Source organism: Dasypus novemcinctus, chromosome 8 (genome assembly GCF_030445035.2).
Source record: "Dasypus novemcinctus isolate mDasNov1 chromosome 8, mDasNov1.1.hap2, whole genome shotgun sequence".
In the NCBI taxonomy this organism is placed as follows: domain Eukaryota; kingdom Metazoa; phylum Chordata; class Mammalia; order Cingulata; family Dasypodidae; genus Dasypus; species Dasypus novemcinctus.
In genome coordinates, this window is record NC_080680.1 from 9,975,134 (window position 1) to 9,996,466 (window position 21,333).

Sequence of the window (21,333 nt, forward strand, 5' to 3'; positions counted from 1 at the left end):
AGGGACACGGCTCCCGCGCGCAGCCACTGAGGGCCGCGCCATGCCGGGGCTGCCAAGGGACAGCGAGGCCGCTCTCTGGGGGGCTGGCCCACCCGTTCTTGGTTTATTGCCCCCGGCCCTGTCCTTGCTGCCCCAGCCCCTGCACACCTGGCCAAGGGGGCCAAGCTGGCAAGGCGGGGCCTGCCGACACACGAGAAGGGGCACGGAGCACCCCAGGCGTGGATTGCCTGCTCTGCTCCGTGCCAGCTCAGCGGGGTGCTACGTCGGGGTGCTGGGTTGGGTAGAAGCACTCTGAATTGTTATGCTTAGAGAAAGGAGTGGGAGCCACTCAAAGGTTCTGCACTCCGAGGCCACAGGGATGTTAGAAAGAAAGAACTGGTAGTTTTGTTTGTTTTTGCTCGTGCAAAGTCCGAGCTGAGGAAGCCCTTTTGGGGGTGGAACACATGCGCAAAGTGGGATTAGCTGTACTTGATTATAAGTAAATGAGGGGCAACGGGCAAAGAAAACCATGCACGGGCCCAGCACCCACCCCTCCCACCCAGCTTTCGCTCCTAACGCCTCCTCACTTTCCCCCCCTGAGGTCCTGTGCTCCCGGGCCCGGGGACCTTTTGGGGCTTCACCTGGCGTGGCGCCCAATCCTCGGGCCTGTGCACTAACTCCCGCGGGCCCGGCTGCGAGCGCGGCAGTGCCAGGGGCTCGAAGTCTGTCTGCAGAGACGTGGGCGCCTCCCTCGACCAGCTCCAGGCCACGGCCACAAGCCCCCGAACTCCAGGGATCGCCGCCACCTCCACATCTGCAGGTGAGCAAACGGGGGCCCAGGGAGAGCACCTCACTTGCCCAGGGTCCGACGGCCGCCTGGCGATCAGAGTCCAAATCCCAGGACTTCCGAGTCTGTGGCTTCGTGTCAAACCACCTCCTGCCTGTTTGATAAAAATCGGGGCTAGATCTCGTTGGGAACGATAAGGTCCAAAAAGAGACCCAGGGAGCCAGGTGCCTGGGGGCGGGCTCCACCCCCCAGGGCCAGCAAAGGTCCTCACTCCTTGACAAGGCCACCAAATGGCCCCGAGGTGCCCAAGTTTTACTCCACGCGGGTGCAGTGCGCCCCAGCTCAGCTCCATCTTCGGTCACTCACGACTTTGCTTTCCTGAGCGAGGCAGTCACTCTGCTTCTCGGGGACTCCGTTTCCACGGATCAGTCATTCAACAAACATGTACTGAGTGCCCGTGGGTGCTGTGGATGCCAAGATGAAAAAGATAATGGGTGTTTTGGTTTCCTGGTTGCTGAGACACGTGTGCAATGGGTTGGTTAGACAGTAAGGATTTGGGGGGCCAGGGTTTTGAGATCAGGAGAAGCGCGCGCTCACGGCGCTGCTTTCTGGCTGCAGGCCTGGGCCTCGGCTTCGCCTCCGGCTGCTCCCCGGGGCTTCTCTCTGGCTTGCACTCGGCCTGTCAAGGCTCCAGGGATCTGGTTTAAGGGCCAGCCTGACTCAGTGGGCCACCCCTTGGCTGAAGTGACCCCTTCAAGAGATCTTGCTGACAGCGGGTCCAAGCCCAGCAGATGCAGACCACGTCAGAAGCGTGCCCCAAGCGGGGTCCCCACACAACCCGCCACGGTTGTGGTTGCCTGCCCTGCAGGTACCCCCGCTTAGCGGGAGAGAGGCCGGCAGGCTAGCAAGGATAAGGACGCGCCCTGCCCGAACCAAGGTGCAAGCAAATCTGCACCTTCGCAGCAATGATGAAAGGTTTTTGATGTGGGAGGAGTGGCAGGGGGCTGGGGGGGGCGCATATGGGAACCTCTTATATTTTTCAGTGTAATATTTTTTGTGATCAATGTATCTTCAAAAAAATACAATTAAAAATAAATAAATTTATATATAGATTATTTTTTTGAAAATCTGTACAAAGGGTCAAGAATCAAAAGAAAGGAGGTTGTGAATCTGGCAGGGGTGGGGCCAGGAACGAAAGGCTTTGCAAAGGAGAGCGTCCTGGGATGCAGTGGCCTTGAAGGTCCTGCCCAGCGCTGACAAGCTAGGAATTGTGCATGTCCGACTGCATACAACAGACCTCGAGGGTCACTGCACCCTGAGCCTTTGGGGACTTGGGGGTACAGCACCCCTGGTCATCAAGGGGCTTTGAAGCCAGCCTGTCTGAGCCGCCCCCCACCCGTGGAACGCTGGGAGATCGCCCCACCTGCCGAAACCTCGACCTCTCCAGGTGTCAAGGGGACTATCCCAGACCGGCTCTTTGCGGCGAGCAGTGACATCAAGAGGAAGGTGGAGAGCCTGCTCCTGAAGGGCAGTGGCCGGAGCCGCCCGGCCCCTCACCACGGCCTGCTGAGCCGGCCACCCACCGCGCTCGGTCAGGGGCAGGCCCCCCCAAAGCCATGCAGGGCTCTCAGGCCAGGCCCCGTCCCAGGGCCGGCGCTGCCCAAAGAGGCCACGCAAGACTGTCACTCCGTGTCCAGGGTACGGTTGACACGCGGACTCTTGACCGTGGAACGCGGGGCCCTTCCCGAGAGGCAGGGACAGTGACCCCGAGTCACCTTGACCCTCGCGGCCCAGGCGGGCTGTCTCGGCACAGAAGAGAGAGCAAGGCGGTGGGCTTCTGCTGGGGGTTCCTGCGCAGCGGCGCTGCTGGGCAGGCACGGACAGTTTAAGAACATTTTAACTGTTTCATATGTCTCCCAGGTTTCGGGTTCAGTAAAACAAAAAAAAAATCAGAAAGAAATTAGAGAATAGGAAACAAAGCAAAACTGACAACGGCCAGCCAACTGTTCCTGAAACGGAGGCTTTGTAGAGGCAGGGGCAATGAATGAGTAAGTGGAACAGCTTCCGCTCTGCCTGTTTCTAAGAAACTTTCTAGTGCACAGTTGATTTTGTGTTCTGGTTATGAAATTTTAAAAATACAGGAAGATTTGGCCCACTCTGTTCGAGACCTCTTTTCAAAAGTCTATGTTTTAACGGACCAAGATTAGAAGTGTTCTTTTCCATGGAAACTGAAATAGCAGAGTGCGGAGAGAAGCAAGGAGGACCTGAGTTGACATCGTCCCGTGAGGGGCCGTGGCACTTCATGTGGCCGTCTGCAGCCACACTGCATGGGACCGTGTGTTTATTTGTCCTTGAGGGTCCGCTCACTGCTTTCTCTCTCCTTTCGCACCGTCTCCAGAAGTCGTTCACGGGAAACTCTCCCGTGACCTAAAGTGCTCAGTACATTGGCAGTTGTCCATCTGCAATGAGCTTCTAAATTCTTTGACAACGTTATCAACCGACTATCAGCTTCTACTTCCAAAATGGTCCCTCAAGAAGTAGCCAATGTTTCACTGTTCCCAAACCTGGGACGAGGGGTGGGGGTGGGAAGAACTTTTCAAACATACTTGGACCTAGAATTTGTCTTTCCAGCCATCTATATAATGCTATCCCTACTGAGAGCAAGAAACTCGTACTTTCTGGAAAACTGCACTGAAAGATGATGCCATTTAAGGTAAAATGATGTGATAACATCACGATTTTGTACAAGGAGGTAAGGCAATTTGTATTAATAGAAAACGAGCCTCTCCCCTCTCTGAACACATCACTTGGAAAGAACACCAAGGGACCGGCCCGTTCCGGGTCTCCATACTTCTTTGCCTAAAACCTGTCTCCTCGTGTGCTCCTGGCCCACCTGGCTATGGCGGACTTGAGATTTGTGGCATGGGCCTCGCAGCAGCCTGGTGGAGCCATTGCACACGCTCACAGAATAACGCGTTCAACTGTGTAAAGAAAAGCGCTTGGTGTAACGAAGGACGCCAGTCAGAGTGAACTAGAGTTATAAAAATATTTTCCAAAATCTAGCCGCGAGCATGTCTAATCCTTACTGATCGTCACACTAAATAATAATTCAGGCCCATCATTAGCTACCAGGGTGAATCATGACGAGCCTCAGGGAAACTGTCAGACCTGTCACAACTGTCCTTCAGAAATAGGTTGGTTGTGACTTCTACCATAGCTGAAGGAAATGCTAAGGTGCAGTTTGAGGTTCGTGCGAATGAAGATGTACTTTTTTCTCTTCCCGTGTTCACAAATGCCCTGAATTTGATCCGTCAGCCCCTGGAAGGTCCGAGCACTCCAATGAAGAAATCCTACACGAGCCCTTTTCAGACCCCAGCCCGTGCGACCAGTCCTTTCCACCTGCCCCAGGGAGTGTGGCCTTGTCCTAGAGTCGTTTGCTTTTTTTTAATAAGAGGCACCAGAGATGGAACTGGGGCCCTCCTATGTGGGAAGCAGGTGCTCGACCACTGAGCTCTCCTGCTTCCCACATCTGCTTTTCTGATCCTGACCTGTGGAGATATTTGCGGCTGGGCATTTTTTTCTTAAGGGCTCCCCTTTGATATTGAAAGCGGGGAAAGGAGATGGTGAGAGATTAGAAGGAAAGGGAAAAGGGACAAAGGGACGGAAGAACCAAAGAAGGGAAGATGAGAAGAAAGGAACGGAAGAGCAGGGAGTGCTTCGGGAGCGCTGGGTCTTAGAGTCTTAGTTTCATGAACAAGGAGGCAGGGGCTCCACCGGCCACCAGCGCCCAAAGGCACCCAGCCGCCAGGGGGAAGTCATGAGCGCGTTCCCATCCCCGGTGGTCTCTGCCCCGGGCTCCGACGCGTGAGGGTCGCCCGCTCCCCTGGAGCCTGTGCTCTCTGCTCGTCTACCTTCCAGCACCCCCACCCCTGCTGTCTTCAGAACCAGACAAGCAGGTGGAGGAGGGTGTGCGCAGGACGTGGCCGAGAGCCAGGGAATGGGAGAACTGTCTCTGGGAGACGTTAAATCACTTTCCTTGTTCCAAAAGCCCCGAAGGACAGCAGAATTTTCTGGAAAAATAATTCCCATGAAAGGATTCAGGGGAAAGGAAAAGGAAAAAAACGTTTTCTTTTGATCCTATCTTCCACCAAAACCTTCTAGGTTTTTACAGTAAAACTCACGCAAAATACACGATTCCTTCTAGAAAGAATTGCTGTTCTCAAACAACAGGTAAATTTGTGGGCGGGCAGGTCTCCCAATCAGCGAGCTCAGCCATCTAGTTGCTCAGGGCAACAGGAGGGCATCATAATGCTCATGATATTAGGATCCGGGTGGTGGAACCTGCTTCTATCTGGCCCCAGACCCGCACTGGGCACTTGGATGGAGGTGGAGTGCCCGTTGGCTCCAGGGCTGTGTTCCAAGAAAGGAGGGACTCGGTAGAACACGTTCCAAATCAGCAGCGACGTGGAGCACGATCCGCTGTCAAAGAAAACGTGGCCAGTTCTCATCCAAAGGCTACTGAGAAACGGAGAGTGAATAATTACCGGCTGCTTTTGCAACGTTTCCTTGATCAAAACAGGGTTTGTAAATCCCTGAATTGTTGGAGCAGCCCGGCCCCCCAGTCCTGAGTCATGCCGGAGGGAATTATTTATAGATGGGGACGGTTTGTTTACACACTTGGCTGTTTCCTGGGTCAAGCCTTTCCTCCACCTGCACAATAAAAGTAGCTCATCAAAAATAGCAAAATAATTGCTTCCTTTTCAACTTTCCCTGAAAACACAAGAGAAGAGGAAAGGGGCACACAAAAGGCATTTTCATTAAAGGATCCTTTCCTCTCCAACTAAAAACATATCCAAATGTTGTTTCCTTAAGCCCCAAAAGGAAAAAATACATCCATATTGAGCCCCTTTGTCTAGGAGGGTGAACTGCTCAGACACACAGCCTGTTTCCTCTGGAGAACCCAGGAGACTTGCACGGCTGTCTGGAGGTTGCCGAGGGATGTTAGAACTTAACCAAACCCACCCCGCAGTCGGGCAGGGCTCTGCAGCCCCTCAGCCTTAACCAGAGCAGCTCCGCTTTTGTCTTTTGGACACAACGGGCATTAAAGAAAGGCTTCTGCTGATAAACAGGAGTTTGAAAGCAACAGGATTCCATGATCAGGGGGCCCTCCTAAGATGAGGGCACCATCCTCTCTCAATACCCTTCGTTGCTGCCACCCTCGTAGAGGGGATTCTGTCCCTGGAAAGTCCGCGGTGATGAGCCACCGTCAGCCACAGCTGCTGACAGATGAGGGCCTGCGGTGTCAGCGGCGGGGGTGGCTCAAAGGCGGAAGGTGGGAAGGAGTTGCCTCGCAGTTCCTTCCTCGCAGAGTTGCCATCTCACGATAAGAGAACGATTACCCAGAAAGGGGACACGGAGGAGGGAAATGCGACGGTAAAGATGCTGAGTAACAGAGAAAGCAGCTTCGAGGAAGGTGGCCTCAGAGGACGGCAAAGCTGCACGGGGGAGGAAGGCCCAGCCGCTTGGGAGCGGGACACATCCCCTCGGGGCTGCAGGTGGCTGTGCCATGCAGCAAGCAGCTAGCAGTGGGCTTGGCCGGGCCATGCTCTGGGAAGACCACCACAGACCAATGAGCCGGAAGCCTCTAGGGACCGGGAGCTTGACTCCTTTGGTTTGAGAGACAAGCAAGAACCACCGCACACCTGAAATGCAGAAAGCATCCTTATGGAAAAATGAGCTGCAGCACGGGCTGGGAGAGAGAATGGGGTCTTAGTTTGCCACGGATGCTCTGACAGAGACACAAAGGACTGGCTGAAAGAACCCATCCCCTCCCGGTCTTGAAGAGGGAAAGTCCAAGACGGGGGTCTCACGGCCACGCTTTCTCCCCTGTCCGGGGGGCTCTGGGGCTGGCCGGCCACATTCTTTCGGTGCTTTGGCTGCATCCCTGCCTCCATCACTTGGTGTCCTCCTGTGTCTCTTCTGCTTCCACTTCTATGTCCAGTTTCCTTTTCTTATGAGGACTTCTGCCATATGGATGATGGCCACACCGATTCAACGAATCATAGCGTCTTCAAAGGTCCTAGTCACAAGTGGGCTCACCCCCACAGGATCAAGCTTCAGGATTTCAACAAATAGGATCTTCAGCTGATATCCAGCTGGGAAACACATTGACTCCAAAGAGATAAAATCGCTTGCCCTAGAACCCAAATGCCAGGAACTCAGCTCTTCTAGAACGAAGAGTAAATGGATTTCCAAAGCCCAAATGAGTCAAAGCACCGAGGGGGGGATCTTTCTCTGATAAAATAATGCAGCAAATTTCAAGAGTCAAAAGGGATATCTGCTGTTTTAGAAATTAACTTGAAATATTCTTTGAACCACCTTAGGCCTTATGTCATCCATCCGCCAGGGAGCCAAGCTGCGCAGCGGCTCTGTGCCCTGTGGCCTGGGTGATGGAGAATTTGGGCTCTCCAAGGAGGTCCGTCGACCGCTCCCATGGAGCCGGCGGGAGACAAATGTTCGAATGTTGAGAGAAAGACTGTGGGCGGGAGAGAGGAGCATGTTGCTGGACAACACTCACTGGCCCCCGGTGACCGCAGAAGGCAGGGGATCACTGTAATTCCCGCCGCTTGGCCAAGCTGTGCAAACTCCCTGCACGTCAAATAAGCGCTGAATAAACAGAGTCGGGCAGACACCGTCCATTGCTGGCTTTCTCACGAGATGGCAGGAAGCCGGACGGAATGGAGTTTACCAAAATGCAACCTCCCACTGAACGTGGGCTTTATTTATTTTTATTTTTATATTTTTTAAGGAATCATCCAGATTGCTTCCCCTGACCCCCAAAGTTTTAAACACATTTCCTGTGCAATTTCTAAGTGAAAATACACGCTGGCTGACCCCGTGATGGGGTTTTTAGGCTTTCTGAGCCCCCAAATGTCCGCAGAATCCCAAATCCTCCCTGTCCCGCATGCACACACACCTGCCCTGTGCTGGAGCTGTCAGGAGCGGGGATGACAGCGTCCACCTGACAACCAAGCCTGACGCTGGAGGACCACTGCTTCTGCAAGAGCCAGGTTTCAGACTTTCCTTGTCCCTTGACTGGGGATGACAATGGCAACATGTCCTGCACACAGCACGTGATATTGGCCAGTCATATGAGCTCACTGGGCTCTCACTTCAGTCCCAGGAGGCCGGTCACGTGGGAGTCGTCATTGTGAGGCTCGAGCCCGGCAGGCTGGCAAATCTAAAGGATCCTCTCAGCTCAGGTGATGCCTGCAGTTCCCTGGGGTGGGGAGAATCTAGCTAATCATGGCAACTCAGGAAGTAAGAAAAATACCCTGCAGCCTTGAGGTCGCCAAACATCTCCTGGTGAGCTCATCCCACAGTGGGTGCCAAATAAAGACTCCCTGGTGTTATCAGAGCCTCCAGGGACACCTCGGGCTGGCCCACCTGTCCCTGCACCACCTCCCTCCCCAGCAAGACAAAAATTCCAAAGTCAAGGGGAAGAGTGATATAAGGGTGAGGTCATTAAAACTCCCCCAGATCCCACTCTCCCTCCCAGTCTTCAAAGGGGCGATGCATTCCGTCACTATCTCAGAAGGACAGGCCACGTTCTCCTCCCCATCTGGGCTGGAAGGCCGCTGTAGGAACAGCTCAGTGATGAGCAGATCAGCTCCTTCTGCCACAGGATGCCTGCCTCCCCATCCCTGTCCTCTGAGGTCTGCTCTGGGACGAGAGGCATGTCCTTGCAGGGAGGAAGCCTGGAAGAGCGGGGCGAAGCCCCCAGGAAGTGAGGAGGGGCCAGCGTGGCTCTGGCTTAGGACTGGGGCTTACCCCAGCGTGGCCCATTTCTGTGTCACAGTCATCCCAAATTTCTGTCGAAAGAGGCTGCACAGGTACCGCCTTCCTGCTTGTCTTTGTTTGCTAGGGTTGGAGTCACCAAGTACCACAACTCGGAGGCTGACCCCGCAGAAACGTAGCCTCAGAGTTCTGAAGTTAGACGCCTACAAGCGGGTGTCGGCAGGACCAGGCTCCCGGGACCCTGTGGGGACAAGCTTTCCTTGCCTCTCCCACCTTCCGTGTTCCTGAGCTTGCAGCTGTGGCTGCCCACACCGCCATGTGGCCTCCACGTCTGTGCCCACATTTCACCTTCCAACAGGACAGCGGCCATGTTGGATTAGGACCATCCTGACCTTCACCAAAAGCATCTTCGAAGAAGCTACTTCGGGGAAGTGGATGTGGCTCAAGCCATCGGGCTCCTGTCTACTACATAGGAGGTCCGGGGTTCGATTGCCGTGGCCTCCTGGTGAAGGCGAGCTGGGCCATGCAGGGTGCTGGCCCATGCAAAGTGCCAACCTGTGCAGAGAGCTGATGCAGCAAGACGATGCAACAAAAAGAGACCCAGAGGAGAGACAGTAAGAGACACAGCAGACCAGGGAGCTAAGGTTGAGCACCTCTCTCCCACTCTGGAAGGTCCCGGGATCGGTTCCAGTGCTGCCTAAAGAAAAGAGAAGCAGACACAGAAGTGCACACAGTGAGCAGACAGCAAGCACAAAAACAACGGGAGTAGCGGGGTTTCGTAAATAAATAATAAATCTTTAAAAAAAGGATCTATTTCCAAATAAACTCACCTTCATGGGACCTGGGTTAGGACTTGAGCATATCTTTTTTGGACCCATAAAACCTGCCCTTCTCAAGGAAAACTCTACCTCCTTCCTCCAAGGCTTTCACACTTCTCTCCAGAAGCCACTTCTTCTCCAAGTCTCACTGCACCCCTCAGCCAGCATTCTGGGAGGGGTTCAGTCAACTTGGGGCCATGTCCTTTGGGAAATTTTTTCAGACAGTGCCTCTTCTATCCACCTTTATTTTGGAAACATCTTTTTTTTAAACTCATTTCAGTACATACCTCCCTATCTTACTAAAGAAAATTTGTTCCCCGGAATTCTATCCTGATGTAATTCACTAATTAAGTTGCTAATTCACTTCAAAGAATTTATTCAAGGGGGTCTGTGACAAGAATTCAAGGGGTCTGTGAACTTGAACAAGAAAAATGACCTCTTTTATCTGCACTAACCTCTAACTGGTGCTGCACTTTTGCCTTCAATTATGAATGTAAACCACACTAGGATTCAAAGTACCTGTGGCTTCATCAGCATGGAAAGCACAAATGGTTGAGTAATTAATTCCCCTTGTTGCAGAGATCATAAAACGTTGACTATTCTAAGAATCTTTACATACTTGCTTCTTTAGTTGAAAAAAAAAGTTAATAATTCTCCTTTAGCCTCTTGAAAAATCAGTTGAAATCTTCTATATCTCTAAAATACAAGCAGGGCAGGGCTTTGTCTGACTTTAGCTAAATCGCTGTATCCCAAACACTGGTTTTTGGGTTTTTTTATCCATAAAAAGCACAGTGTAACCTAGTCAATGCTGATAAATTATTAGTTTTGTTGAGTTTTTAAACTGCAGAGGTAGCACATATTTGTTAAATATCAAGTATTACATTTATAGAGCAAAAAGGAACTCTTCGCCTTACTCTTTTTTTTTAAGATTTCTCCGCCCCCCCCCCCATTGTTTTTGTGTTTGCTGTCTGCTCTCTGTGTCCATTTGCTGTGTGTTCTTCTGTGTCTGTTTGTCTTCTCTTTAGGCGGCACCAGGAACTGATCCTGGGACCTTCCAGAGTGGGAGAGAGGCACTCAATCTCAGCTCCCTGGTCTGCTGTGTCTTTTACTGTCTCTCCTGTGTCTCTTTGTTGTGTCATCTTGCTGCACCAGCTCTCCTGTGCTGGGCAACATTCTGTGTAGGCCAGCACTCCCCACAGGCCAGCTCTCTGCTCAGCCAGCTCGCCTTCACCAGGAGGCCCTGGGCATCAAACCCTGGACCTCCTATATGGTAGGTGGGAGCCCAGTTGCTTGAGCCACATCCACTTCCCTCCCCTACTCTTAGAATCTGGAAATTATTCCATTAGCTGTCCGGCGTATATCTTTTTTCAACTTATTTAAAAGTATGTGAACATTGTATGTGTGTTGGGAGGGATGGGGGTTGGATTTTGTTGTTGTGTTTTTTTTGATAGCAAGATGACCAATGAAATGTTGGACTTGTATCTTGTCTTTTTTTCCCCCTTGTCTTTAGAGAAACATCAGAGCATCCCCTTGGTGACTTTTGAACAGAGGTGACTCACTGGTGGAGCAATGAGCCATAAAATGTATACAGACACACACATCCCAGCTTTTGGTGCTCAGGAGCCCAAAAGAAATCGCCAGGTGTCAAGGCTGCCCTAAGAACAGCATAGTAGCAGGCCTTTGGGGTCTGAAATGCTGGGTCAATGATGGCGATGAGGCTTTATGTTTCAGACAGGAAGGGTCCCAAGGGCTTGTCTTTAAAGGATGGAGGTGGAAAGCAGAGAGAACCCAGGTTGGAATGCCTGGTTTTCAGTTGGCAGGGCATGGACAGGAGTGAGACGGGGAGGGGAGGAAGGAAATGCCGGGCCCACTGCGGCCCACAAAGTCTGGGCTTGGGGATGCAAGGCCAGACTGTGGCGGTGTTCTGAAGAACGGGTCCTCTAGAGCCGAGCGGCCTAAGCCAGCCCTGAATCTGCAGGTGTGCTTGCGAAGGAGCGAGTAGGCGACGCCCGGGTCACCCTTCCTGGAATGTCCAAAGTGGCCAGAGCAGGCGGCCAGGCGGGGCAAACTGAACCCAGCCGAGACCCTAACGCCAAGCCTGACCACCGTCTCAGCGGGAACAGCTGCACGAGGGTTGCCCTTGCCAGGTGGCGGGAGGGCGGCACAGCCCCTGCTTGCTCACACAAGCCCTGGAGCCACTTGACTGTTTGGGGGAAGGGAAGACACCTCGAGAGGGATTCTGGACCTCCCACCAACCTGACTCTGTCTGATTCTATGAAAAAACATTATGGCAGCCCTTGTATTCCAAGCAAACCTGCTTTTACCACTTAAAATTGTATCCTCGCTATCTTCCCGTGCAAGTTACATATAGAGCCATCTCGTGATTCTCACCAATGAGTCAAATTCGTGAGTCTGCATACACCATAATGTATTACCAACCCTTGTTTATGCTGACTTGTGGTTTTTCCCCTCAATTACTTCCCACTGCAGACCATGCTGCCGTGAAATTTCTGGAACAGGAGTCTTTAAAATCAGTTGCAATTATTTCTGTAGGACAGACTCCTGAAACTGGAATTACTGTACTAGCAGGGTATCAAAGCTTCTAGTTTGTTAAATCGTGACAAATGGCCCTCTACAAACTACATAAAGTGCTCATATCCCCAAACCAACTATTACTGCAGAGATTTTTACATATTAAATTGGAAAAAGTGAGAGAGCAATTTTCAGTCTTTCCGCCCAAGAATGTAATGCCTTTCTCCATTTTGTACCTTTCAGGAAAGGACTATTGTGTCCCGTGTATAAGTGTCACACATACCTTTTTAGTTTATTACAAGATACTGTCAGTTTTCCACTATAATGTGAATAGGATCTTACATGAGTTTCCTGGGCCTGCCGTAACAAATTACTGCAGACCAGGTGGTTTCAAACATAGAAATTTATTCTCTCACCTTTTCTGGAGGCTGGAAGTTCAAAATCAAGGTGGCAGCAGGGCCATGCCCTCTCTGAAGCCTCCAGGGAAGAGTCTTTGCTTGCTTCTTCCTGGCTTCTGGTGGTAGCTGGCCAACTTGGCGTTCCTTGGCTTGTAGACACATCACTCCAGCCCCTGCCTCCCCGTGTGTCCTCCCCGTGTGTCTCCTGTCCCAGTTCTCTCCTCTGATAAGGACACAAGTTGGTCCCCTAACCCAGCATGGCCTCATTCTAACTTGACTACACCTGCCGAGATGCTATTTCCCAGTACCAGGTACCAGGGGCTAGGATTTGAACATATATCCTTTGGGGACACACAATCCAACCCACAACAGATCCTTTCATTATTATTATTACATTTTTCTATTGGTTATTGTTGACAGTGAAAAACTGATAGGTGTTGCAAATTTATCTTGCATCCAGCTACATAATTAAAATCACTTAGGACGTCAAATCCCTTCAGTTGATTGTCTTGGGCTTTCTGCATGGAAGGAATTGGGCCTCTTTCTTTTAAAGATTGACGTCTTGTTTTTTCCTGTTCTTGCTAGAACCTCAAGAACAATGTTAAATATCTGCATCTGCAGTAGGCACACTAGTTGTTGTCTTTTTTCCTGGCCATCATGGAAATGCTTCCAAAGTGTCATCATTAAATATTATACTTACTATGTGTCCGTTTTGGATACTTTTGAAAATATTTGTCTTTCAAACTTTACATGCAAAGAAATCGGAAACTTGTAGAGAGTTCCAGGTAGTCAGGCAAGGCCCTGGCCATTCCAATGGACAGCCTAAGAAGCAGGTCAAATGGCTACTCCTCTCTTGGGTCAGTTTCTCCGGAGAAGCAGTCCTGTCTTTTAATGGGATTATTTATACCAGCCTGGCCAACACTCTGAAGGCTTAAGAGGGGTAGTGAACCTCTGTCCATGGGGCATGTTGGATTTTTCTCACTCTTCCCAGCTGCAGCTGCATCTGCGGCCCCCAATTCCAGCGTCTCTTCATCTATTTCTGTAGGAAAAAAGAAAATCTCTGACTCTCAGAGAGGAGCTGGAGTGGTTGCTCTGCCATAGTCACAAGTGGGGTTAGAAAATAGTTTTCTTATTTTGTCCTAGACATTTTTTTCCTGCCTGCGAACCTTCTTTTTTCTTTCTTTCTTTCTTTTTTAAGGCCCTGAATTTTAAATAATGTGGGAATTGACTCTTTCTTCAAGGCTGCATTAACTTTATCTATCAACTGTGGCGTCTTTCATGGAGGCGGAAGTATGACTACATTCGTATTTTTTCTATAACTTTGGAAACGTTCAGCATTCTTCTGAGTCGTGAGGCAGTTGTATTGACTTCCATTTTCTGGTATTTCCGATCACTTTTATCTGGAGTTCCAAAGTTACTGACGTGAAATTGGCACAGTACCCTCTCAAACTTGACCTGTCTTCATCTCTAAAGCTGCGTCCTCTCCTTCTTACTTGATCAGATTTGCTAGAGGCGTGTGTGCGCCTGTGTAAGCGCCAGGTGGGTGGGGGACAAGGAAGGGAAGCATTGTTTTCAAAGAATCAGACTTTGATTTCATGCATCATATCTACTGATTTGTTTTAGCTTATTTAACAATTCCAAAACTATTTCATTCCGTCTTCTTTCATTTTCTTAGGTGGCCTTTTTCTAGCTTCATGACTCCAGTACTTCACTCAAATCCTTTCAATCTTGCGCGTTTCTTATGAAATGATCTTGTATTATAAATTTTCCCCAAGCGCCCTTCTTGCCCTGTGTGATCATCTTTGGCTCACAGCTCTGCCCTTTCTGTTTGCTCCTAGATGCACTGGATTTAGTTTTGATTGCTTGTCTTACATAAGAGCTATTTAGGAACACATACAAACACAACCTCTTGGGGAAAAACTAAGGCAGGATTGCTGCTTCCCTGGTCTGTCTTCTCTTGTTTAAATCAGTTTAAAAATCCAAACCGATACTCCCACAAGAGGAAATCATAAACAGGAAGAGAGCTGTCAGAGTTGGCCTGGGTGCCTGGTGTGACTTGGCCTGCTTTGTTCTTTTTTGTTATGGTAAAATACTACCAGTTGAACCATTTTAAACTCAATATTTAATACACGTCATATATTCACAGTATTGTGCAACCATAGCCATTATCTTATTCCAAAGCACTTTCAACTCAAAAAGAAACCCTGGACCCACTGAGCAGGCTCTGCCCCGTCCCCTGCCCCAGCCCTTGGAAGCTGTTAACCTACTTTCTGTCTCTGGGATACGCCAATTCTGGACACTACATGTAAGTGGAATCCTCCCCTGTGTGGTCTTTCGCATGTGGCTTTGTTCACTCAGCCTGCTGCTTGCCAGGGTCGCCCTTGCTGCAGCATGAATCAGGACTGCATTCCTTTTTATGGTACATGCTCTTCAGTTATGGGAGGTCTTAGTTTGCTAAGGCCGCTTTAACAAAGCACAACAGACTAGTTGGCTTTTTGTTGGGTTTGTTTGTTCTCGTTTGGTTTTGTTTTTTTAGGAGGCACTGGGACTTGAACCCAAGACCTCATACATGGGCAGCAGGCGCTCATCCACTGAGCCACACCCATTCCCCAGACTAGTTGGCGTTAACAACAGAAATTCATTGGCTCACATTCTGGAGGCAAGAAGTCCGGAAGGTTCCGGCAGTGGTCGGCAATCCCTGGGTTGTGGACTATGCCTCCACCACACTGCCGTCTCCTCTCTCCCTCTCTCCCTCTCTCTCTCTCTCTCTCATGCTCCATCTCTCTCCATCTCCCTCTTCCTGTCTCTCTGAGCCTCTCCCCCATCCCTCCCCTCCCCTTCCCCCTCCTTCTGTCTCCTCTCCCTCCCCTTCCCTCCCCCTCCCCCTCTCTCCCTTCCTTCTCCATCTCCTCTCCTCCCCCTCCCCCTCCCTCCCTCTTCCCCTCTCTCCCTTCCCCCTCCTTCTCTGTCTCCGCTCCCTCCCCTTTCCTCTGCCTCCCCCTTTCTCCCTCAGTCTCCTCCCTTCTCTCCCTCCTCCCCCCTCCCCCTCCCACTTCCCCCTCCCTCTCCATCTCCTCTCCTCTCCCTCCCTCCCCCTCCCCCACCTCTCTGTCACTCTCCCCTTCCCTTCCCCCTTCCCCCCTCCTCCCTTCCTCCCTTCCTCCCCCCTCTCAGTCACCTTCCCCTCCCCTCCCTCCCTCTCCCCCTCCCTCTCACACTGACTGGGTCCCAACCCCCTCATCTTGGAAGCACCACAGTGCTATTGAATTAGGACCCACCCTGACCCAGTGACCTCCTCTTAGCCAAACAGGACCACACCCACGGGACTGGGGTTAGGCCTTGAGCACCTCTTTTGAGGGGACTTGGTTCAGGCCACAAGGAACCACATTTTGATTATCCCTCCACTGATGGCGCCTCCATTTCCCAGGGGCTCCTGGCGCTGAGCCTCTCCAGGCAGAAGGCCCAAGCCCGAGGCGAGGCACAGCCCGCCGGTCCTCAGCCACACCAGCGCTTCCACAAGGCCTCTGCGTCTGTCAGCGATCGCCGGGGACAGAGCTTGCTGGGAGGCTCTGAGGATGAGGGAACCTGAGAGCACCCTCCCAGAAGGCACTGCGCATCAGAGGGCGGGGCCGCCCAGCGTGCCGGAGGCGGGCATGCGGGAGGGGGGGGGGCCTGAGTGCCAGCCTCTGAGTTGAGGGACCTGGGGCTGGTGCGGCGTTGGGGTATGCCTAGGACACCTGAATGTCTGGACAGCCATGTGCCAGCTGTGTCCTGAGCCTCAGTGGAGTTGCAGCTCCTACTCTCAGTTCATTGGACTTACCAGGGCAGCCAACCCAGAGGTGAGGATGGTCGACCACCACACCAGGGCCTGGGAGAGTCTACAGCCGCCAGCAGGGGAACCCCATCCTCCAGCCATGTAGGATCTAAGCCCCCTCTCGATTAGAGGTGGAGTGGACACCACCATTCAGGGTCCTCAGGATGGAGGAATAAAATGTGCATTAGAGTACACTTACTGGTATTCTACTACAGAACTATTGTGACTCTAGCAATGGAAGAAATTGTACCATTGATGAGACAGTGGCCACGGGAGTTGCTGAAGGCAGGGAAAGGGAAGAAGAGGTGTGATATTTGGGCATTTTCAGGACCTGGAGTTGTCCTGAATGATACTGCAGGATCGGATCAGATGCAGGACATCATATAACCTGCCAGAACCCACTGAATGGACTGGGAGAGAGTGTAAACTACAATGTAAACTATAATCCATGCTGTATAGCAGTGCTCCAAAATGTACTCATCAAATACAATTGAATGTGCCACACTAATGAAAGAAGTTGTAGATGTGGGAAAAGTGGGGGGTGTGGGGAGTGGGGCATATGGAAATCACTCATATTTTTTTAATGTAACATTTTGTATGATCTATGTATCTTTTAAAAATAAATTTAAAATACAGTTGGGAACGATGGCTGGGGGAGTGCTGAGTTCCTGGCCAGGGGACCTCTGTCACATTCCCTAATGGAACAGCAACAATCTCCCAAGTGCAATGGCTAAGACCAATAAGGAATGATGGTCCAACAACAAGCCCTTGATGCTAATGACTTTGCTTGTGAGCCTGTGTGCCTGAAATAAGAACTAGGCCTAGAGCTGCAGGATGCCTAAGAGTTACCTCCTGGGAGCCTCCATTTTGCTCAAATGTGGCCACTCTCTAAACCAAACTCAGCATGTAAATGCATTGCCTTTCCCCCAGCATGGGACATGACTCCCAGGGATAAGCCTCCCTGACACTGAGGGATTACTACCAAGCACCAGCCGATAATATAACTACAAAAAGACCATGAACAGAGAGGTCAGCTCAAACCGGCAAAATATCTCAGCTTCATGTAATATCAGGTGTTAAAAACTGCTTTTTGGACTTGAATAAAAGGGGGAAATGGAAAGGACAAATGAGTTTATATGACTATGTGTCTCCAGAAAAGAGCTGGGAGGTCATCAGAGGGGTCACCCTTATGCACACCTCAATAGAGTCCCAGAGACAGGTAGAGTAGATACAACCCCAAGTATTGGTTCTTGTGAGGGTTACAGAGACCCACAGATTCTATGGTCATGGCAGATGGAGTTCAGTGCTGTGTCAGTTGGCCCTACTTTGGAGTTTGTGTTCCTGAGTGTGATAGAGTTGGACTCAGATGTGATCTTTGTTCACAAGCCTCTCCTTTCACTTTTACCAGACCTGTGGTTGGTGCTGGGGTTTAGTGTATACTCAGGGGACCTGAATCTCTGGACTGTCCATGTGATAGCCAGGCCCTGAGCCTCAACAGACTTGTAACTCCTACACGCTGGTTTATTGGACTTACCCCACTCAGCTAACATGGAGGTGAAGAATGTCAACCACCACACCAGGGAGCCAAGAGTGCCTACAACTGCAAATAGGAGAACTGCATCCATCATCCAAATGGAATCTAAACACCCTCTTGATACAGAGGTGGAGTGGACATAACCATCCCAGGGTTCACAGAATGGAGGAGAGGAGTGTGGATTGGAGTGGACTCGCTGATACTCTATTCTGGAATTGGTGTGATTAGTGATGGAAGTAAATGTGGCATTGAGGTGGAGAAAGTGGCCATGGTAGCTGCTGGAGGTAGGGAGTGGGAAGAAGAGATGTGATGTGGGGGCATTTTCAGGACTTGGAGGTGTCCTGGGTAGTGCTGCAGGGACAGTTACAGGACATCGTGTGTCCTCCCATGGCCCACTGGGTGGACTGGGGGAGAGTGTAAACTGTAATGTGGACCATTGACCATGTGGAGCAGCACATGGTCAGAGATGTATTCACCAAGTGCAATGAATGTCTCATGATGATGGAGGAAGTTGTTGTTGTGGGAGGAGTGGGGTGAAGGGGGTGGGGGGTATATGGGGACCTCATATTTTTTAATGTAACATTAAAAAATAATAAATAAAGGCAAAAAAGGGGAAAAAAGAAGGCAATTGAACTGTACAATCAAGAAAATAATTTTTTTAAAAAAGAACTTCTACTGACCTTCTTGACCTCAGAAGACACACAGGGGTCCCAGGAGCACTGCCACTGTTTCTGAATTGTCTGGTGTCCTTCTGGGCTGGCCAAAACTCTGGCACCCAGAAGCATGCTGCAAGCACATACCATGCAATTTGACCTTGCCTGTGGGCCGAAACCATTTTTAATGGGAAATGCAATGCAAACACTCTCCCCGCCCCACTGGTCTTTGCCTCCTAACACCTCCTAATCCCCCCCCCCCCCCCCCCCGGGATCTGCGGCCTGACCTCGTCCTCCGCAGTCTTCTATCAGGATGGGGAGATGCAGTCAGTCCCCTGGTTTTCCTAGGGAAGGGGCTCCTGGGGGGCTATCAGCTCAGGCTGCCCCACAGGGCTGAGAGCCACCCAGACCGCAGGCTCCAGGCCCCGCTTCCTGGCCGTGCCCACATCACCCTACGCCATCTGTCTCACCAGCCAGGTCGGCCTATCACATTTTACAGCCTCGTTTTTTTTTTTGCTGTGCTTAATGTCTGCTGACCCAGGCTGCTGAACAGTCGGCGCAGACCTGAAGCCGGGCTGGAAGTCGGCGGTCTCATAGCGGCCTGCGCTCCACGTGGTGCACCATACACTCGTTTTGCCTCCTTTGGGACGTCTTGAGTCGCCCGGGTGCAGCGCGGCAGACGCAGCAGACCGCCCCACGGGCAGCCCAGCGGCGCGCCAGGCCCCTGCGTTTGCGCACCCTGGCATCAGAAACCCTCAGACGCAAGCCCGCCAGCGAAACCCGAAACTTCCTTTTGTGCAACAGGTGGGGTCACGGGCGATGGCCGTCAGGAAACCAGTTAGGGGGTAATTCACGGCCCGCGTCGGGTGGCACCTGGGCTCTTAAATGTGAGGAGATCTGACAGCTGCTGGAGCCGGAATCTGCCCAGGTGGCCCCACTCACCCTTCCAGGAAGCGCGCGGGCTCCGCGCCCGGCTCTCCTTCCAGGAAGCTCCCGGGGAGGGCTGTGCAGGGACCCACGGGGTGCGGCCGGCTCCCAGGGGTCTGGGGTACCCTGAGCCTGCCCAGGAAGAGAAGGGGCACGACCACAAACCCAGGGGTGCAAAAAGACACCCCAAAGTGCCCCAGGGTCCACTGAGTTGCAGAAGTAAAACTGCCCACACAAGAGCCTCACTGGGATAGGCCGAACCCTGGGCCCCGGCACCAGGGCCCGCGGGTGGGATCGCATCTCTAAATGGGATCTGCGGAGACACCGGGACAGGGGTTCTGAGCCCCTTGCAGTCAGGTGAAAATCACAGACCCCTTCTAAGCCCACGCTATACTGAGTGTTATATAGTAAACATATATCACATCCACACCAACACGTCCCCACATGAATAATGTTGCTGTTTTTTCTCATTTCAGTTCAAGCCCACAGACCCCTTGTTAAGAACCCCTGCCCTAAGTGGATGAGGCCACACTGAATCAGGGTGGGCCTTCATTCAGTATGATCCGAGTCCTAATAATCAAGGAAATGGGGCACAGTGGTGAAGTCGGAAGAGGGGACGAGCCAGGCGCCCTCTGAGCAAGGCGCAGATGGAGTTGCTGGCGCCGCAAGCGACCACCAGCATGCTCCAGACTTCAGAGAAGGCCTGCGCCTGCCGGCAGCTTGGTGTTGGACTTCTAACCTCCAAACCCGTGAGCCAATAAATTCCTGTGGTTTGAGCCACCCGGGTGTGGTGTTGGTCACAGCCGCCCTGGCTCGATAAAGCCAGGTACCGACAGGTGTGGAATTCCAGGCCCCCCGCTTCCATTTCAAAGCAGCTGCCCCTGGATATTCAGTTGACAGTGGTGCAGTGAGCACAGCACCAGGGAGCTGGACTCTGGCCCGAATACGCTGTGTGGCTCAGACAGGTCAGCCCGGGTGACTGCCCTAGCACCTGTGAAGGGAGACACCTGGGAGAGAGAGGCTCACGGAAGTCCAGCTGAGCGCTGGCTCTCTTTCCCTCTACTTCACTACAAAGATGTTCCAGGGACGAAAGGCAGAGAAGATGCCATCGTCTTCCACGCCCAGGCATTGGCTTCAGCGGCTCGGTGACGTGGCACATCCACTCCTCTTACGATGTGGGTGAAGTGACAGAGCTTAACAAGTCTCCTTGCTGTCAAGGTCCTGCCGGGGATCAGAGCCACAAGGGGCTGCCTGCCAGGCACCGGTCACAGCGCTTAGCACCAGGACAGGCCCACCTCCTGTCTCTTCAGGCTCTTGTGGCTCTGGTTTCATCTTGCTTCTCCTCTCTCCAGGGTCTCTGAAGGCATTCCCATCTGGGTGTGCATCCCCGTCCTGGGTGCTCTGGTTAGCTACTGCTGAGTAACACACGGTCCCAAAGCTTAGTGTCCTAAAACAGCCGCTACACTGTCCACAAACCTGCGATTGAGGCAGGGCTCAGCAGAGAGAACGTGTCTGCCCAGCTCAGCCTGAGCCCGGGCGGCCCGGAGGCCGGAAGCATCACTTCCAAGGCTGGCAGCAGATGCTGAGTGTCGACTGGGAGCCCAGCTCTCCGTGGCCTCTCCACAGGGCGGCTGGGCTTCACAGCATGGCAGCTGCGTTCCCAGATCCTGAGAGGCTCCAGCAGGGCCGCACCACCTTCTCGAACCTGGACAGGAAGCCAGACACATCGTTTCCCCCACCGAAGCTGCCAAAGCCTGCCCATGCTCCAGGCGGGACTCCACCTCTTGATGGGAAGGGTGTCAAGGCATTCACAGATGTTTTAAAACCACCATCCTTGGGATACTTGGTGGTGGCTGTGGGCGGGTCTCTCTGTGCCCTAGTAGGGCTGCTGGGAGGTGGCATGGGCTAGTGTCTGCAAATCCCCTTGCACAGTGCCTGCCCACGGGTGGAGACTTAGCATTGATCAAGCAAGCCTGCAGACAGGGAGGCACGTTAACATTTTACAAGAGAGCCAAAGAGAGCACAGAGAAAGTTGAGTGTTCTCTAAGTATTCTAAGCTAATAGGGGAATAGGATAAAACTAGAAAAGAGTCTC

The 21,333-nt window shown here is 52.0% G+C and overlaps 1 long non-coding RNA gene across 1 annotated transcript; it reads left to right on the forward strand.

The window, feature by feature from the left end:
• Positions 1-277: 277 nt before the first annotated feature.
• LOC131279401 (uncharacterized) lies at positions 278-20,019 on the forward strand. Its single transcript, XR_009186726.2, has 3 exons — positions 278-799; positions 18,854-19,116; positions 19,716-20,019. It is a non-coding gene; the product is annotated as an uncharacterized lncRNA (long non-coding RNA).
• Positions 20,020-21,333: the final 1,314 nt, after the last annotated feature.